The sequence below is a fragment of the Bombus flavifrons genome, chromosome 2 (assembly GCF_040668555.2).
Source record: "Bombus flavifrons isolate JBK064 chromosome 2, iyBomFlav1_principal, whole genome shotgun sequence".
Taxonomy (NCBI): domain Eukaryota; kingdom Metazoa; phylum Arthropoda; class Insecta; order Hymenoptera; family Apidae; genus Bombus; species Bombus flavifrons.
The window spans coordinates 10,056,203-10,075,255 of record NC_138443.1 but is presented as its reverse complement, the minus strand read 5'-3'; the positions used below and the strand labels follow the sequence as shown (position 1 = coordinate 10,075,255).

Sequence of the window (19,053 nt, the reverse complement as noted above, 5' to 3'; positions counted from 1 at the left end):
GCGAATTCCGCTTTTCTTATATTGACGGACAGCACAGAGAAACGCCTCTATCAGAATACATTTTCCTTATAATCTATTTTATGCGGTACATCACACGATATCTTTCGTTTCCTTGTTTCTAGGAAGGTCGATCTATAAAGTTCCCCTTATATCATGATTCCTTTACTACCATTCGAATTACTTTATTATCGATACGAGATATATAAAAGTGGAAATATATATTTATTTGATTGATTCACAAATCGTTAAATTTTTCAGCGTTTCGGAATTTTGTACCGCGATATGTATAATTCGAAAATATAAATTCAGTCAATTTTATAACTACAGATTTTCTTAAGAAACAAAAATTCCTTTCGTTCATCGGAGCACAAAGATTCGAAGACCGTAGCGGAGTTAAAAACAGTCTTGGCCCTATGTGATTTAGCAGAATCTGATAAATTCGAAACGGTGCAAGAAACGAACCGGGATCGAGTCTTTTTTTTGCCAGGCTACGGTTGTCCGGCTTTCGATTGCTCTTCCCACAGGATACGCGTGTCGTAATTGATCGAGAAACGCAACGACCCGGACGATACGCGAGCAAGTCACGCGGCGGAAGTCGATAAATGCAAACGAGATCAAGTTCGGTCAGCGGTTCTTATCGTTCCTAATGAAGAAAAATTGCTCCGTTCACGTGGAAGCACGCAACTATATGGACAGTAAATAATAGTCGGTGTTCGATCGCGTGGAACATCGAGGGATGGACGAGGGAAGAAGCGTTTACACACGCGAGTCCGCAATAGGATCAAGACGAAACGGGCCGCGTAATTGAGACGCGACGTGTACCGAAGACTTCCTTATAGACTGTGTTTCCGGTGGCGGCGTTCGAGTTGCGTACCGTAAGCGTCTCCGATTGATCCTCGTGGTTTTTAAAGTCAGAATCGGAATAATCGAAATCCACGAGATTTCCTCTCAGTGTTTCTGTTTGTTAAACCATCGATAAGCAACGAGAGTGTCTCTGTTTCTCGTTTGGACGCGATGACGTTTGACCTTGGGAATCGAAGTGATCGTCCACGGTGCCGACGACTGCTTGATTACCGTTATCCTTCGATGAAAAATCTTCTACTTCGTACCGTTAGATTGATAATGCCTGACGATGTGTAAACATGTGATTTATTAGGTCATCCTTTGTGTAAGATGATGCGCGACCCAAGTTTGCAAGAACATGTTTCATTGTCGTTTTATAAATCGGATACGATGGAGATTTGTTTAATGTTTGATGTATACTGAGTGTTTATTAGGAGATACAGATACGATAATCGGAATAAATACGACATTTCGTATTTGAAATAGTCTAAATTTATCAAAGCAGTTTACCAAGCAATTAAAAGCTGACTTGTAAAAATGTACTACTGCGAACGGAGCTTTGCGCTAATGACACTTGGCTTGTGTTACAAGTTCGTTTAATCGATCTTGCTTCTATAGTTTGCAATATGTTTCAGCAAACTCGTCTCCAAAATATTATTCCATTTTCGTTAGATTTCATTGATAAATTTTTTTATCGTTCTTACATTCTATATACTTATACATCAATTGTACAATTACGTACTTTGCGATTATTCATTTGTACACTAGAAAACCCTTAGCCAGAATGAACATCTCCAATCTCTGTACTCGTGTTCTGCACTCGACCAATGAAATAGCTCGTCTCAAGAGACGTGATTTCATCGTGTCTAACTACACGAACAATTTAAAAACCTTTCGTTCTTCTATAATTCCTCGAACAATCGTTTCTAATTAACGTAGCAACACATAATAGGAAAATAGTCCATTCTAAACGTACCGCGTAACGTGACGTTTAGCTGTAATAACAAGAACGTTTTACGATTCGTATTTTCCTACACAAGACCATAGGATTGGCATTGTATGTGGAAAGGTTTCGATTTCGTTTCGTACCGCAATGCTACAATTTTTCGTTCGTCTCTATCGACAAAAAAAAAACCGCTAAAAAGGGAGAAGAGAAAGCAAGAAGAAAAATGTGCATTATTCCCGACATTTAATCGAGGCATTCAGACTCACCACTATGGAACAATTCTCCTTTTCAATTGCAGGTATGCGAGAAGGAAACTGTATCTGTGCCCATATTTACCTCGGTTCCCCGTACGAATCGTACTTTGTAACGACGTCATGGGGGAATCGAATACAAAAGAGGCCCATTCACCCATTCCAGTTTTTTGTCGTTAATATTAGAGGGTTCTGGCTTTCATAGTTGCGTAATGCAATCACAGAGAAAAGAATTCGCCTATGGCTTATAACAGTGGTATTTCCTGCACTTGCTGTCGATGGGGTTTTCATCGATTCTTGTTTGCCCAAGTACCCATAAGTGGCCACCATTTTGATTTGCCAACTAGCGAAAGGGGACTGGCAACTCCTGAATTTTAATGACGGGATAAATGAAGGATTCGAATTGGTATTACGGTTGAACGATTTTTTGTTTTAATGACTTTCGAAAGTGGGATTATCCTTTTACATTGATTTGAGAACTGGAAGGTAGTAATTCCTGATCATGAGATCACAAAATTATCAGTAATTACCAGTTGGTTTCGTTTTATTTTCTTTTATTTTTTGTATTAATAGTCAGTTGATACTTTGACCGAAGTTAGAAAGATTCAAAACTAAAAAATAATAATTTCTGGTAACATAAACATCTTCGATGATTTGATTGAATTTAGAAAAATTCGGACTTCAAGTTTCAAATAACAAGATTTTTCTATATTGTTTAGAGATTGGCTAGAAAGTAGGTTTCTAATGGATTGACAATGTTTAAGGTTTTATAGAAGAATGAAGAATCGTTTCCCTTGAATCTGTTAATAAGTTTATCAATCAGGCCACCTGGCGATCTAACGTGCTAAGCATTCGACATTGAATAAAGCATCTGCAATGTAGGAATCAATAGCCAGGAATTGATTTACCGAGAAGCTCTCAACGTGTGAGGGTTACTGACACAGATCCTTTGTCCCAGCATCACATGCCTGAAGTACGGGTCTGCTTGATTAGGGCAGTCCTAGGTTTACCTAGGAAGCTTCAGAGACATACCGATATTTGGATGTTGATCAATTGTACAAGAGTTTAATTAATAACTACCAAAATTACCTTAAAAGCTACTGCCGCCACGGAATCTTCGAGCATAACTGACATTTCCTCTGACCCACTTCTATACTTTTTAATATTGTCTACTCAACGAGTAATAATCAAAGATATAAATTTTAGTTTAGAAAATTACCGGTATTATAGTTTTTCAAATGTTATACTGCACTCATTATACATAGAAGTATACATTACAGAAAAGTAGAGTAAATTACAGCATTGAGCTTATGGGTAAGTAAATCTTCACTTTCGGTTAGATTTTGGCAAGCTTATATGAAGTTTGGGTTAGTATCCGAGTTTAGACTGCGGTTGAATCTAATTTCAGGTTATATTTCACAAGTTGCCGAAACTCAAAACTGGAAATTTCTTCTCATCGACTATTATTAGAAAATATAATAGTTGACTAACCAGCAATCTTTAGCGGCTTAGAAGAAAATTCAATCACTATTAATAACATAATATACACTCCATCTAACAAACAGCGATAATTAACGTCCAGGAAGCCAATAAAACTACACGGCATCCTCTCCATCTCTTAAATCTAAGACAATAGAATCGACCGAACAACTTAATTGCTTAAAGAACCATTTCAGCAAAAAGACTCTCGATTCCCACTTTGTTCCAGCACTCGAGACCGATCCTTGCATTCTTCTCTTGAACAAAGAGAAGAAAAAGCGGAATCAGTTCTGGTCGGGATAAGAAATTCCTTGAACGGGGTTGTTGCTTCTTGCGGAAACGAACCGCCATAGTTTCGAGGCAAGGAAATGATATTACGCGTTCGCACATGAGCAACCGCCAGCAAAGGGCCTACCTAATTTCATTACAGCGTTTGATGTTTACTGCGCCCGGGAGACCGCAAACGAACTCGCTCCGCCTCCTCTTTCCTCTCACGTGCCACCGTTGCGTTTCCACTATTATCGCGAGTCCTCGTGGCACTCCAATAACATCGTGACCCGTGGAATTCGGAACGACCGAGCTTTCCTAATTCGTCGAACGTTACGAGTTACGAATATTCACGTAATCGGGTTAATTCGTATGCGTCTCTGTCCCGCAGAGATTTGGCGTCTCTTCGATCACGTGGCTTATATTACGTGGTTTGTAAGTGAGTAAGTATGAGATATTCTCAGAACATATTTGGACACGTGTACTTGAAACCTAGAGCAGCCAATGACTAACAAAACCAGCTCCTTTGCCCATAACTGAAGCATAGTAATATCATTAATAATTATCATAATTTCTAAACCTGTAATTCACTTGAATTCATATTCTAATTTTAGTTACTTATTGCTATAAGGTGGTACGTACTAAGTAGTGCATGGAATATGTGTTTCCTCTGGATTATGTAACAGAAGATATCGTGAATGGTATCTGAACCATGTCTCAAAGTAGGGATTTTTATTCGATTTTTTAACGCATAAATAAAATCTATTTAATCTTGCACAAAAGATATAATATTTTTAAACGAATAAAACCACGCATATATATTCCAATCTTTCACGATTTCTCACGACATTTTCCGCACGTTAACTTTTTACGTTCTATGTAATATTTCGCATTTCCCTGCGAGTCATCCATATTAATCCAGCACAGATATTCGACGTTGAATATGCGATAAGCCCCCGTGGTCGCGATAAGCCTCGTCCAATGAATAATGCATCCTCTGTGCACGTCTAATTTTTACTAAATCTCACCTTACGATCGATTCAAATAAGCCTAACGAAGACCACCGAATAAAACTATCTTCGATACAATTCATCACCCCATACACACACATGTATATTCAATTCAATTCTATAATAATATCTTGATGTCCGTCACTCCGAACACACCAAACACCGTCAGACTTTTCGTTTCTCATTGATTCGAACGATCGTTACGGGGTCATCGAGCAGGTTCGCTTCATTGGGATGTGTCGCAATTGTCATGGAAGATGTATGCCAATTGATCGTATGTCATCAATCTCTCGAGTAGTCGTGAGAACTGCGGGTCCAACAGCGCGCATGACAGTCTTAACTGCGAGCTAGCAACGAATTTCTATACCCATTGTCTTTCCATGGCTGGTGATCGAACGACCATTGTACGTCCTACGTGTACCTTCACGGAGCTCTATAATTGGAGGAAGAGACACAATCAGGTCGAAAATCGGCCAGGAGCTAACGTTAAAATATGTTGGACTTCAAACAAGTGTTCAGGTTAAGATATTTTTTGGGATATAAAAATTCGCTGCTCTAGAAAAGTAAAATTTGAAACACGCATATTTAATCAAAGAGCATGAAGGTTCTTACACTGACATTTGTCATTCTTTGATGCCATATCGTATTTTTGGCAAAGTTTCTCATTGATTTAATCGATTTCGTCCATAAAAGTTTCACGTTACAATTGGGCGATCGACAGTTGCAAATAAAATTCCTCTGTGTTCCAATTAACCACAACTTTTATCAAAATCTTCAATTTTTCTCTAGCAAGCTCATAGAGTCTCTTTTAATTAATTTTGAACAACTACGTTACTAATAAAGTAGTTTTTATCGACTAAAAATTAATATAGGCTAAATATCCTGCAGTTTTTATAAAATATTCTAGGTTTAACAATAAACTTTTGTAGCCAGAGATTCTATACGATACGTTTAATCTAGATCGTCACCTCACAAATTCCCACTTACGACGTTACTACATCGATTCCTCTAAGTATACCACGGAAGCAGAATCGACTCGAGGAGGAATCATAGAATTAGGTGTCCGTGTGGATCAATGCATAATTTGCCGAAGGAAACTTTAGTCGGATAATTAACGAGGACGATCTGTTGTTCGAATATCGGAGAACTGACCGTTCTTGCTCGCTCGAAGCATTGCTTCGGTTCGAATCCGAAGTCGAAATGCGTGTACACTGGTAGAAAACGAAACGAAAGGAATCCGATAGCTAAGCATGCAGTTGGAAACTGAAATCCGGCTTGAAAACAAGAGAGGGAGGACAGCCAGGTAACAGGGAGTTTCGAACGAACCCGATATTCGTGCATTGAGCTTTCGTTATACGATCTGGCTGAAGTTTGTAATCGGATAAATAAGACGCATTTGCGAGCAGAGTGGGTGACGTTTTATTTGACGATCTCGTTCATCCTTTTTTGGCAAGTTTTTAGCGATGTTATTTTTAGACATCTTTTCCTCGTGTCTCTTATTGGAAATTGACGATGTTTTTCAATAGAAACGCTTCCGTAAAGTAGGTCTTGTAGAAAAGAAAGATTGTAATTGTTATGAAATGAAGATGTTTAAAATAAAAATGATGCAGTATATTAGTATACTGTAGATACAAAATTATTTATTAGATAAATTACGTTGGAAATTTTACGTTGGATTGTTGTCTGCAGGAAGAATTTCTTTTACGTTGCAGAATAACGTGATCTATTGCTAATTTAGCGTTGCGGGGTTCGCAAGTTGAACGATCCCCTTTGTCAAGCTTTTTAATTTATTTAATAGTCTGAGAAATGCGGGAGAAGCGAAAGTTATAACTTAAACCAATATCTCGAGACTCATCCATCGAATATACTTTAATTAAACTTTGAGGCAATTCTGAAATTAATATTTGTAATATTTCAAAATTTTCGCAAAAAATGAGCAAAGAGAAATAATATACTTAAACTGTGTAAGAGATAAAGAGAATACTTTTCGCTTTTCTTTTCGAAACAAGCAACATCCTGGATATAACAGTTTGCGGAGAGATCGTGAATTTTTTCGATGCTTTCTAGATGTTCCTTTTCGCTGGTAACGTCGACGAAGGCACGTATCCCTCAGCATGATTATAGGGATAGAATGTACCCCGTAAAGGAAACGCGAGCTATCTAGCAACGACCAATTAAGAAGCTCAATGGAACGTGGTAAATAAGTTGGCACGAAGAAATTCCAGTACGCACGGTGGCGTTCGAAGATCTGGACTTTTTGGAATGTCTCCTGTAATTTCCGACATTTCCCCAAGATGGTTGGAATTTATGGAATAACGCGGTCTATTAGATTCCGCATGAATCTATCTTTCGCCCCAGAGTTAATGAATTTCACACTGAAATATCTTCTTTGTCATCGAATATCGTTAACATTCTCGTCGTTATTCATATCACTGGCAATATTATGATCCATTGAGATTTATCTGTCTCGTGAAACTTTCAATATTAATTACGCGTCGATAAATTTCACTACTTAATCACTTATGCCTCGAGATAAAAGAACTTAATACAACATAGTCTATTTTAGTAACTCGTATCGATATTAATGCGATTCATCTGGATTGTGCTTCTGCTTCTATTTATCGTGATCCTTATTTATTATGATTGTTAATGATAGCTCTAACATATGTATCGGTGATAAATTTCGTTCGCTTCGTGAGTATAACGCGAGTTACAGTTCAATGTATATGTTAATCCGCGGCAATAAATTATCGTTTAATTGAAATAAACGTTCGAGTTCTAGCAGCATCGTTTGATGTATCTTTGATCTTATGCATATGTTATGGTTAGTGCAATTTAACGTCTTCGTTTGTCTTCGTGTTTTGTAATTTATACGAAGAGCAGCGCGGATTCTAAAAGATCATTCGATTCCGTGAAAGGTAAGCTTCTCCTTAATCTCTGCTTAACACGTTGCGGGGGTGTGACTAGTGATTTCATTACAGTTCAGTTCATTCGTATCTCCGGAGTAATTTAAAATTCTGCATATTGCACGTTCATTACGAATTATATTCTTTTCTTTTTAAGTTGGATGTCTGATCAATGAACGCTTTAATTGTAGTAGTTGTTCAAAAAATTTGAAGAATACAATTTTGCTTACTTTTCGTAATTGATTGGTATTCGAACGCTATTTGATATTAGATAATTAAAAATAATATTTAAAATTATTTTATTTATTATTAGCAAAATTTACTATTTATTACTAAATATCAAATAAAATGCCACCGTGTAAATGTCATTCTGTCACCATGGAACACAAGAAATCGACGCGGTACCAAATTAAGCGTTCTTCAACCGCAAAGGTCAATGGTTGTTCGCGGCAATTGCGGCCTGTGGACGCGGGAAAGGAACGAAAGCTTCCGAACGAAGGCAATATCCCTCTTTACAATTGCACGAGCATGAAATTGATTCGTAATTCTCGGAAGACGGCAAAGGTGAAACTAATAGTAGGCATTTGCGAGCGTGGATCTAGCATAGGGAGATTCCCAGGAATTCTTCGCGCCGACCCTATTGCGTTAAGCCATTAAGTTCATTACGTCGCGAGTAGAAACTTTCCTTCTCTCGACCTCCTTGACTCGAAACCAAGCTTGTACGCGGTGCAACAACGATAAGCTCGCTGGATCGCGTGCAACTCGCGAGTGCACGGTTGCGCTCCCGTTCCTTCGTCCGCCATTATTCGCCTTCGTCCCTGTTCCGGCGAATCGGTTTCCTTAACCACACTGGCCGGACAACCACCTTCGACATTGGATCGTTTATTAATTATGGATGAAGCGCAGGTAGTAGAGGGCGAGGCAGTGACTGATTTAACCGTCGATCGACGCCCCAAGGAGGATGTGCCACGGTAGTTAATGAAAATAAAGGTGAAACGGCCGAGAGAGGTAGCAACGAAAATTGAGTCGATTGGCAGAGGCACGAAAGTAACTTGCACGCTTTTAAAAACTTTGGCTGCTTGGGAATTAGCTAGAAATGGGTAGTTTGAGAGTTTATGTTCTAGAGGCCTTTGTATCGGATCGGGAGAAGAAGATGAAGTTTGGAATGAACTGCTTAACGGCATTTTAAGTGTTAGTTGGATAGGTAATGCGTAGATTCTGCGATATCTTGAATTAGGTAATAAATTACTAACGAGTCTCGCACATAAAATGGTTTAGTACATTATTTACATTTATTATATGCATACATAAAGCTGTATTAGTATGCATACATTTTGTATATATATTTAAAGCTCTGTTATATATGTAAATATAATAAAAATACGTAAAGTTCTCCTATTAAACAACTACGTCAACCTCAATAAAATATCGTAAATTTTCACAAATTTAAAACTCAGTCAAACTAAATACATCTACCTGCTAACATCTACATCGGAGTGACTACACCTGTCACGAACAGCTTTGATCTGTAATAGAATTTACAATTTAAAACCAATCCCCTTTGGCAAATAAACTTCTCGTGCCGCTGGCAAGCTTCAAAGAACATCCATAGCCAATTCCGGTTTCTCGAATCGACTCGTATATTTCCACTTCTGAGTCGATATATCAACTTGACCGCAAAGAAACTTCTTGGCCGGATGAGAGCCGATCGGCATGCATCGCGTAATCCCGCAAGCCCATGCGGCTAATATTAACACCGAGCCATAGAGCGTTGGAACTGTTTCGAAGCCAGATCGTCCATAGATCGCGATCGTGCGCATATGGATCACGAAACGCGTGCGGTCAACGTTCCTCTCGAGCCTAAAACACCTGGGTTGCGTTTAGGTGGGCGTGTTCCGGCCGCCACGCTGTAGAAACACTTATGCACGCTCGGTTCATTAGAGGCCGGTGGAAATGCGGCCCGTATAATCCCCTACGGAGGTTCTGCAATTGTTTCTCGCTTAATTGCCTTATCGAGCCGGCCTCTGCGGTACCGAATTGCTCTCTCTGCCCCGCGTCGCGTTACAACCAGCCGTAAAAGTCCAACGCCGAAGCCGTTCGATTTCTTCCTTCCCAAAGAATATGCCAGGATAGCATAGAGGAGAATGAAAAGGAGAGAGAGGAAACCTAACCCTCTTTGAATTACCAACGACGAAGTTGTACCTATGATAACGAAGAAAAATGCATTCGCAGTGATTGGTATTCACGTTCGATATCGTAAGAAGTTTTCAGAGTTATTTATCGAAGGGAGACTGTGGCTCTATAGATTGTCGATGACGAACTGACGCTTTTCATTGCCCCTAATTAAAATGGTCGTTATAGTTGAAGTCGTAAAATTGATCAGTAATGCTCAGAGTTACGCGGACAAATTTTTAACATAGGGATAATGCACTTTATTTAAATTAAAATTCACCTAGCCTATATGTTAGGCTCGTCGAAAAGAAACTGAGCTTGACAGACGGTTTTCATGAATAATGTGTTTTTTTCAGCAATTCGTCGTATGCATTGAACTTGGAAGATTTTTCAGTGGTTGCGAGACGAGTGCGGAGGATAGTTTATTACGTTTTTACTACCGCGAACAGAATTTATGATGCGCGTCTGGATGGTGAGAGACTTTTATTCGAGAGGTTGTCACGTTGATCACCAGACAGGTTTTATGAGCTCTAGGGGTTGTGCGAAGCATGCAGGTGTTAAGTAATTATTAGTTTATTATTCATTTGCTTTAGGCCAGATAATTCAAATGCTTGTTATCAATACACGTCAAACTTTATTTGTCTAGAAACAGTCGTATCGTAGCTATTATCGTAGAAAAATAGTAATAAGTCCTGGTCTCTTAATTAAAATTCATTGATCCCTTGTGGTAAAAAGTGTTTACTTAATGAAGAGAATAGAATCCTACAGACGAGGATGAGCAGTACATAAAAATTTCAGGTTTTACTATTATTGAAATATAGAGTTTTTTACTACAATTCTCAAATCAAAAACTCTATTAACGTCATGAAAAATATATAAAGATCATTAATTACCGATTCTGATGGAAATGAACACACTCGGAAAGTACCGCTTCTAGTTTACACGATTTTATCATAGCTACGACGTTAACAAAATGTACGTAAAATTTACACGGCACGTAGGACTTGCACGAAACGTGTCAAAGCGCTAAAAATCACAGTAAAAAACGAGAAAATTCAATTTCTCTGCAAAACTACCCTTATCCGTACGTAGCCCCTAAAAAAAATGTAATCTTCTACAAAACCACTATCAAACGCCGAACCGAAGGAAACCAATGCTCTCTACAAGAACACCATTTTTATTCTCGAAAAGAATCCCCAGGTCCCTAGGTGTGCACATCTATTTCAACGTTCTATTGCTACAGGTCAGCGCCGGTTTAGAAACCGAGGACGTTTCTTGGGTTCGATCACACGGTACAAGCTTGCCACCGGCTGGACATAATCTGACATAATCTTCAGCGCGTAATATAGGAGGGTAAGGAGCGCCAGATGGTGGTCAGACTCGCATAATCGAGAGCTCGCCGGGTCTATACAGGATCGTGCCGAATTCTGGCCACAGAAGTTGTACGGGAACATATCTACACGAGCACTGGCACCGGGCCATTTTGCGGCCGGCTTTTGCTTTCGACCGCAGTGGACCGGTCACGATGATTTACGCGCTTCCGGTGGCCGGGTTACCGCGAGACTCCGCGATAATCAAAAGCCGCGTGACTACGAAACAACCCCGGATTGCTTTCCGCAGTTTTCCAACGATGGAACAGGAATTGGACTAGTAGAGATACGCAGGCTGACGCGTATCGCTGCCACGGGAAATCTGCTCAACGATGCCTCTCGTTTCCATGTCGATCGAAAAATTGAATTATTTTGCGTTTGTTGGGTTTTCCTTTTTTTTTTTTTCTTTTTTCGGATTTTTTAGAGAACGTGGAAAATCTTTGATATCGATAAATTCTTTCGTCAGCGAATTGCAAGCGTGTTCGATGTTCGTTTGTTGGAAGTTGGACCATGTGTGATTTATAGCTTCGGTGATGGCGTCAAGTAAAGAGTGATTTATTTAGTCGCTTAAGGTAGAGAGTAAAGTTTCTATTTTTCAGGAAGTTAATTTTGTAGGGTACGAGAAGTTTGTTAGTAGTATGTTATTAATGTTTGTTTAGAAAATCGTATTCCTGCATGGATTACTTCCAGTCATTTGACTATTATAGAACATTATATTCATACTCGTATTTGATATTGGAAAAAGTTCCTTGAACTTACAATACCATTGGAAATTCTCAGTTGTTGAGTTTAACAACTCAAACAGTTACAACTTTGGTAGCCTCTCCTAGTAACAAGTTTGATTTATTTTTTTATTTTTCCAATTAAGTCTTTGGAACGAACAATGGTCCCTTTCTTAAGAAGTTCTTCCTCTAAAGGAAAGAAAAGAACAATCAAAGACAACAGATTTATTCGCAAAAATACGCAGCTGGTAATCTTGTATAAACAGCAGGGGATCGTTCACCAGAGAAATAAAAAGCATCGGCACTTTAAACGGATAAATCGTCCCGATTGATTTTGTACGTGTTCTCGAGCTTCTTCTTTATCTCATGCTCTCTCAGGCCAAATGCCTTTTAAGGGTTCATTGATTTCGGATGATCTACAAGTGAGCGACGCTCCTGAGAATCTTTCGACGCGAATTGACAGATCGAGCCCCCTTCTCTCGTGCAGCTCGTTCCTGATGTCGGGTCTTAACTATCGTCGAACGTATTTCTTCTTAAAGCCATCTTAAATTACGACCCCGTTTTCGCTTCGAGCTAGAATCAAGGGATTCTTAGTTTCCCGAAAGAATAAGGCTCGCTACCTAAAATCTCGTTCTTTATTTCCCTCTCACATCGTTCGTGGATCGTCGTGAAGCAACGAAATCGAGTTAAACGCGGCCGAAGAACAATCGACATCCTTCCACCTTCCCCCTAAGGCGTTAACTGCTGGCAAGTTACTTTAAGAAAAAAAGAAATAAAAAAGAAATCTCGTCCACCTTCTCTTCGTGCTAAACTCGTTAACAATAATTATCCCCCTTTACGCGGCCGTTTAAGGAAAGGACGAAACGTTTTGAAGAGCGCATTGGTCACGATTTTTAAGCGATACTTACGGTTTCCCTTTTATTCTCTCGCGTTCCTTCCTTTTTAACAATTTAACGTCCGCGACTTTTATCTTTCCTCTGCCCGTTACTCTTTGTTCCCTTTGCCAGATAGTTTCCTCTCTTTTCTTCACCTTTCTTCTTCCATTCCTCGAAAGATCTCCGTGTGTTCATCCGCTCTTTATCTTCCTCCTCTTCATTCCTCGGCTCCATCCCTTCGCCCTTATCTTTCTATTTCACGGTTTTCTCGATTTCTTAGCTTATTTCTGCCCGATCAGCGTGGAACTTATTTCTGGTGGCCGAATTGCCAACGATTTTGTCCCGTTTTATCTCGTTACTCTCGTCGAGCACGCTCTCCAGCTCGTCGTTCCTCCTCGTCGAAAAAGTAATCTCAGATAAACGAAAATGCGAGATAACGCGAGCTTCGAATGGGCGGCCACTCACGCGCGTGTTCCCGGTCATCAGTGGCGAACGCCGCTTCCGGTGGCCTTTTGTCAGCGCTCCAATTAGATGGAAGCGCGGCAACGACATCAACGTCGCGATAGAAACCGGCCAATGCATCGTCGGAACTCTCGTCGTTCGCGTTTCCTTTCCTCGCCCCACGATTCCGACCGCCGCTTTTTGCGCCTCTCTTCTTCTTCCTGCTTCCGGTCACATTGTACTAAGTTCGAGTCGACGAATGTCCTCGGAAGTTCATCTTTCAACGGCAAAATGGATTTCCTCGAGGTGGAAATTGAGTTCGGCCAGGACTCGGCTTATCGGAATTACGTCGATTTTAGAGGTAATATTTCGTGTTGATGGACGACGTGTACGTTTCCACGCGTACCGCGTTCCGCAACGAGATCGATTCGTCCCGTAGATTATGTCCCGTGGGCTACGATGATTATTTTTGGAACGATCTATTCGCTCTAAGACAAGACGTAAACGTAGAGATCAAGGAAGTTTGGTGTAGGAGGAAACGATAGCTTGTTGATCAAAATTATTGTTCTCCTACTATTTTTCTTCTTTTTAGTCACCAACTTTTAGTCAGCAGAAATAAAAAAATCAACAAAAATGGACTAATTATATTTTGGTTTGATTGGGTCACGTTTTTATGTCGTTTTCGTATTGTAGTCAATCCTGTAAGGTGACTATTGCCACTAACAATTTAACAAACAATTACAATTAACTTAAGATGTTAGTAGATATTTGTATCGTGAAATATTCTTTCATATTATGGTAACTTACATAGTACAGAAATTACATTGTTATCTTGTTCCAAATTCTGGTACCTTAATTGCTCGTATAAATTTTAGAGAATAGAGAATAGGCAACTCCTTCCAATAGTCATATAGCACACTACTTGGCACGATATCGCGCAATACTATACCTACGTTAATCCGACTTTTACAAGAAAATGCAGGAAATTATGTTCACACGGGCCAAAAGCCGCTGCGCTTATTTAATACCGTGCACGGGAAATGTCGACTCGATAACGGCTGGCGAAAGAAACATAATTCACCCTCTCGCGACCAATTAGGCGAGCCGCATCAGTGAGTCCGTTATTTTATATTCTTGTTTGCTCTGTGTCGATGTTTATTCGTCTCACAGCAATGATTCACGAGCAATTAAGTCGACAAGCATAACGCAGCGTGTAAATCATCTTTGAAATTTTGTTGGACGGCGCCACCGGTGTTGACTGGATCGTAACGATATAACGAACCTTTTTCGACGTTGAGTAGTTGTACATAGGAATAAAATAAAGCTCACAGTAAGACGTATTCTATTCGTCTAGGTATAGCTGCCAAAAATCTGCTGAGTGTTTTCCACCGTCGCTACTATATACAGAACTGTCAGATATTCGAATTTTTCAATATTCAAATTTTCAAACATTCAAAATTTTCATACGAAATTTCGAATCATGTCGTTCTTATCTCTTTACCCTCGGAAAGCAAAATAAACGAAACAAGTGCAAGTACTTAGTTACTGTTACCTATTAGTAACGCTATCATAAAGTGGAATTCTTAATCATGGTAAATTGGTTTCCAAGGAGCCGAGAACAATTTGGAAAGGAAAGTAAAACTTTCACCTATACGTAGAACGTATACCATAATCGGACACACCTAGCACATTCACATTTACCGGTCATCGATCAGCAACTCGTCCATTCACAATATACGAACGGTCGTTAATGAGAGAAAACTTATATATACTAATATTAAGCGTGTTATAAAGTAAGACAGTACCGATCGATCATTTTAATTATAATATTTTGTGTCAGTCGACTGGTTAATTATTTGAGAGTTTCGTGACAGATGAAGAATTTATATTTATATTTATATATTATATTTTGTGTCGGCCGGCTGGTTGATTATTTTAGGGTTTCATGACAAACGAAGAACTTATATTTATATACAACATTGTGTTCCATTGAAATCTAAATATAACAGACTTTGCGTTTCGAAGCGTAATTTCTATTTGTTACATTTGAACTGCAATTTGCGTCACGTATTATACATAATTCGATATTTCATATTATTCACAGTGCGTAAGTTCCATTGTTATAGTGATTCAAGTTTAGATAAATTGAATTATTCGACCCAACAGAATCTAGAAATATACAGAACATTAACCCGAGTCAATTAATTATATCATTCCTTAATTACGATCTGCTATAATCATAAAATTAATGTTAATAAAGACACATTAATTTCATTTAGGTTGTTTTAGTTATTGCAGAAAAGAAATTATATAATTTACTCTTAATAAAGATGAAACAAAGTAATTTTAAAAATCGTATATTTATATTTCTAAGTGAAGAAATTATAATTCAAATTATCAAGCGATAAATTAAATATCTCAACCGCTAATCTCGTGTTCCATAGATCTACGATGTCATCCAAAACTGAATCATTTATAAGATGAAAGAAAACATAGATGTGTATAAATCACTTTAGAACAGCACCAGATACAAATTGTAACACGCATAGAATGTTACAAAATCCTATTACAATTTACCAGAACGAACCTTCGTTGTTGAGATATTTATGTTCAAGGTTGTGTAAGTGTCTAGTAGTACATTTGCATAAAACTCATTCCTGTCAGCATCCAATCTCCTCAAATCCGTAACCACAACCACATCACAGTACTCGTACAACAAAATCGATCTTCGATACATAAAGACACACGTAAGTCCCGAGCTCGATTCATACTCCACAAAATTTTGCGTTGTAAAGTCTCGGTTTAAGGTTTGCTTAAGGCGCACCTAGTTAAGGTAACGCCATTATCGATTCATAGAGACGGAGTTACGTAAGCCACGTAACAGTACGAGGCAAGAGGGCGGGAGATTCGAAGGGAGGGAGGGAAACCACCAGATCGGTGCTCCTTACGTAACCGGAAATTCTGCGCGCGATAATCGCTGCTTCGGTTTGTAATTTGGACGGAGCCGTGCAATTTCGCGCGATAAATCAGTCGAGGCTGCTTCGACACGCGCGCGCGCGCGTCCGCGCGTTTCGGTCGGCGAAAAGATCACTGAGGAAAGAAATAATTACGTCGAAGGGGAACCGACCTCGATCATTATCGATCCTTGCCAAACGATACCAAACTGGTAATAACTTCTTTTGTCTGCTCGTTGCGTCTTCGCCTTGTGTATCTTTATATATGGTTACTTTTGAGAGTATATAATATTGTGAAGTTTATTGTATTGAATTGATTAGTTATGATTTGAGTATGGATATTTATGCATTTATGGAGATTTACGTTTATGGTAAAGTGGTCGCCGTAGGAGAATATATTTCATTACAAATACAAAACGGCTGACAATTATAACGGATAGTTGTTTTGATATTTATAGTTATAAATATAAGTTAAAATAGTAAGAATATATTAAATATTCAATGCAAATTTTATTTCTCCCATTATGTTGTTAAAGATATGAATTTGTGTAAACATCGACAGTTTGCCAATTAACTGTCCGTATTCTGTATGTAAATTAATAGCCAAATTTTTTCTGTTGCAGGTAAGCAAATTGGTAGATTTTCTACTTCTCGACCCAGACAACGTGGATCTCTGAGTGAGTCGAAACTTAATCATTTTATAATTGCGAAACTGTAGTCTAATTATGGATTATTAGTGGCATCGAATTATCGCGAATTAAATTTGTGCAAGTAATCGACAATTATGTAAAATATTACTACGTATATTGGACTGTATGGGATAAATATTATGGGATTTTCACGTTGTTGTCATGTCGGTGTTTTACTTCGATGTAGGAAATTCTAATTTCGTCGATCGAATGGAAATCTGTTTGATTCCTCGCAAACTAAAGAAGTGAAAGGAGAAAGGGAGAAAGGGAAAAAAAACATAGGTTGCTCGCTTTGTATACGCCAAACTGGATAAATTGAATTGATCTGCCGTTGCTTTGGATGCTTCTATTGATGTTTTGCGTGTAAAATGAGAGATTTGTTAGAAGAATGATTCATTCTTTTGACTTGGTGAAATTGGGTATCTTTTGAGAGTTGCCTAGAACGTTTTTATATTTTTCACTTACTTTTTTTTTCGCATTGCACTCCGATTTCGAGGAACCGCTGTCCTATGGAAGTTTTATCAGATGAAAGCAATGCCTCAAATTGAATTGATTTTGTGCATTTTGTTAAAAGGCAATAAGAAATTGAAATCAAAAGAGAAGAAACGTAAACGGCAGTATCAAATCTGAACTTGGGGGAACAAGTTCAAAGATTGAATTTCCCTATCTAATACCCTACCTTTCCATAAATTCGCAACGCTTAACTTTTTACAGCGCATTTAAAATATATGTTTTTGACCACCTCGAGACCAAACGATTGCAAACACTGCAGGAATGTGGACCAAGAGAATCTCAAAGACGCAGCCACCGTGTCAGCATAAACTTCTCGATCGTTCCCGAAAATTTACGACCCAGGACTTTATTACCATTTCCTCTCTTAAATTTATTATGTGTATCTCGAATTTCATCCCAAGACTAGAAGATACGAAAAAAAAGAGGCTACTAAGATCGAAATCATTACACACGCTAAAACGTGAAATCCATTATCATTTTACGGTCCATTCTATGGTTGTCCAGATGGATTCATTGGAATAACTTCAAATTTTTCACCTTGTATAGCCTCGTCCTGGTGTAAAACCTATTCGAAACGTCCTTGCGAACAGGCTGGCAGCGCTGGGTGGCATTTTATTCTCGTCGGCAGAGAATCAACTCCGTACAAAGTTTCTTTATCGTCCACGAATTCCAACCATTTTATCGAGAATCCGGTAGTAAAGTTTCGTAGAAACCCGGTCACGAGGAACCGCTCGAAACACACTACGCTCTCCTTGATCGTTAAATCTGAAATGAGTTCTTGACCCGGGATGCACCTTGTCCGTTGATAGTCGTAGGCAACTTTTCTATTTTCCTTCCTTTCACCATCTTCCACCAACCGTCCCTTCCACAAGACCAAGTAATTTCATTTTTAGTACGCAGCCACCATCAGTTGCACGTGCCCGGCACTTCGATATCATCTTCTTTCAAAAGAAAAAAAACTTTTCGTTCCCCTCGTCCTTTCTTTTCCGCGCGTCGACTAATTGCCAGTGGAAGAGACTTCAAGTATTGTATATCGTTAAATTCGCCAAGTGGAAGTTCCCCCGGATGGTTATTTGTATTCATGGATGAAAATTATTCCGGAAAGGGGTGGATATTCTTTATAGGCATCGTGTTTTGGTGGGAGAATTAAATTACGGATTGGCGGGTTTAATTCGTTAGGTTCGAATAATGTAGTCCAAGCTAGAGTTATTATTATCGATTAGGAGTATTGGAACTCATAATTCTGTTAGAATATTGGATGCAGGTGGATCCGAATAGGTGACGCGCTATTGTTAATTAACCCTCATCGAGTCGCTGTCGTTTCGCAAATTATATCTCCGATTCAACAAAGGTGGATTATGTTTAGCTTCGATATCGGTTTCAATTCTTCGAACTAATAAGAACCAAGCACAAGTTATATAGAATATTTCGACGTTATGTTATCTACCACGATATCGCAAAGTAGTGATCGTACGTCTAACGAAGAAAATCATCACGGTGTAAAAGTTAGAGTAAGAAGCGTGACATTAATCGAGGACAATGATCACGGAAACTGGCATAGGAAAAGCGAGAAAAAGGAGCAATCTGAAGTTTTCCAGGCTGGAACTTACAGTTT

The 19,053-nt window shown here is 38.9% G+C and overlaps 1 protein-coding gene across 11 annotated transcripts in view; it reads left to right on the top strand.

Moving 5' to 3' along the window:
- kug (FAT atypical cadherin kugelei) overlaps positions 1 to 19,053 on the top strand; it is a 501,386-nt gene that overhangs the window by 387,729 nt on the left and 94,604 nt on the right. The window contains exon 1 of one of the 11 annotated variants that reach the window (XM_069132182.1): positions 16,863 to 16,913. The exons of the other annotated variants lie outside the window; for them this stretch is intronic. The gene's annotated coding sequence lies outside the window, so the exon portion shown is untranslated. Of the gene's footprint in view, positions 1 to 16,862; positions 16,914 to 19,053 lie in introns of those variants that run through there. 11 annotated transcript variants of the gene reach the window in all.